The sequence below is a fragment of the Apium graveolens genome, chromosome 8 (assembly GCF_009905375.1).
Source record: "Apium graveolens cultivar Ventura chromosome 8, ASM990537v1, whole genome shotgun sequence".
NCBI lineage: Eukaryota > Viridiplantae > Streptophyta > Magnoliopsida > Apiales > Apiaceae > Apium > Apium graveolens.
In genome coordinates, this window is record NC_133654.1 from 31,665,067 (window position 1) to 31,667,103 (window position 2,037).

General features: G+C 44.8%; 1 non-coding gene across 1 annotated transcript; it reads right to left on the bottom strand.

The window, feature by feature from the left end:
* Nucleotides 1-225: 225 nt before the first annotated feature.
* On the bottom strand, nucleotides 226-332 carry LOC141681619 (small nucleolar RNA R71). The gene has a single exon (XR_012559046.1). It is a non-coding gene; the product is annotated as a small nucleolar RNA R71 (small nucleolar RNA).
* Between the last annotated feature and the right edge of the window lie 1,705 nt (nucleotides 333-2,037).

Consider the following 2,037-nt stretch of genomic DNA (forward strand, 5'->3'; position numbering starts at 1 on the left):
GCAACTGAAGACCCCAACATGCACATAAGAAATTTTGTCGAGATCTGCAGCACTTTTAAGTATAATGGCGTGACTGATGAGGCTATCAAGTTGAGGCTTTTCCCATTCTCACTGAGGGATAAGGCTAAAGACTGGTTACATTCTGAACCAGCTGGGTCCATCACTACGTGGCAAGATCTTGCGCAAAAGTTTCTGGTGAAGTTTTATCCAATGGCAAAGACTGCTGCTATGAGGAGTGCTCTTACTCAGTTTGCGCAGCAATCTACAGAATCTATGTGCGAGGCTTGGGAACGCTACAAGGAAATGTTGAGAAAATGTCCACATCATGAAATGCCGGATTGGATGGTGATCACTGGTTTTTATAATGGTTTGGGGGCCCAATCTCGGCCTATGCTCGATGCAGCAGCTGGAGGCGCCTTATGGGCTAAAAGCTATACTGAGGCGTATAATCTTATAGAGACGATGGCTGCAAATGAGCATCAAAACCCAACTCAGAGGATGACGTCAGGCAAGGTAGCAGGTATTCTGGAAGTTGATGCAGCAACCGCTATTGCAGCCCAGCTCCAAGCGCTATCAATGAAGGTCGATTCTCTGGCTACGTATGGAGTTAATCAAATAACTATGGTTTGTGAGCTTTGTGCAGGTTCTCATGCTACGGATCAGTGTTCTCTTGTCAACGAATCTGTTCAGTATGTGAATAATTATCAGCGACAACAGCAGCCTGTGCCAGCGACCTATCATCCTAATAACAGAAATCATCCAAATTTCAGCTGGGGGAATAATCAGAATGCGATTCAGCCAACATATCAGCAAGGAGTGAGTAAACAGTTTAACCCACCTGGATTTCAGCAACCACAGCAGTATGCTACAAGGCAATCATATCCTCAACAGGGAAGTGCAGCTGCACCTACTAGTGCTGATTTTGAGGAACTTAAGCTGTTGTGTAAGAGTCAGGCAGTTTCTATCAAGACCTTGGAAAATCAAATCGGTCAATTAGCCAATGCAGTGCTCAATCGTCAACCTGGCACTCTTCCCAGTGACACGGAAGTACCAGGCAGGAAGGAAGCTAAAGAGCAAGTCAAGGCTATTACCTTAAGGTCTGGAAAAGTAGCTGATGCTGAAAAGGCAAAAGAAGTCGAAGCTGAAGTTAGAGATGAAGAATCTAAGCAAAAGGAGAAAGCGGCGGAACCAAGGAAGACTACTGTTGAACACACTCTGCCTGAGGCTAATACAGGGGAGAAACAGCTCTATCCTCCACCACCTTTTCCTAAGAGATTGCAGCAACAAAAGCTGGATAGACAGTTCGGGAAGTTTCTGGAGGTGTTCAAGAAACTTCACATCAATATACCTTTCGCTGAGGCTCTGGAACAAATGCCTAGTTATGCGAAGTTTATGAAGACTATTCTTTCAAGGAAGGTGAAACTGGATGACCTTGAAACCGTTGCTCTCACGGAAGAATGCAGCGCTGTTCTGCAACAAAAGTTACCACCAAAACTGAAAGATCCAGGAAGCTTCACCATTCCTTGCACCATTGGCAATCTAACTTTTGACAAGTGCCTTTGTGATTTGGGAGCAAGCATTAATCTAATGCCGTTGTCGATCTTTAAAAAGCTGGATCTGCCTGATCCAAAACCCACATACATGTCGCTATAATTGGCGGACCGTTCCATTACTTACCCAAGGGGCATAGTTGAGGATGTGCTCGTCAAGGTGGATAAGCTCTTCTTTCCAGCAGATTTTGTTATTCTGGATTTTGAGGAAGATAAGAAGATTCCCATAATCTTGGGGAGGCCTTTCTTGGCTACTGGCCGTACCTTGATAGATGTGCAAAAAGGGGAACTTACTATACGGGTCCAAGATCAGGATGTGACCTTCAACGTATTCAAGGCAATGAAATTCCCTACAGAAGATGAGGAGTGCTTAAAAGTGGATGTGATTGATTCCGCGGTTACTTCGGAACTCGAGCACATGCTAATGTCTGATGCATTGGAAAAGGCCTTATTGGGGGATTTTGACAGCGATGATGAAGATAGCAAC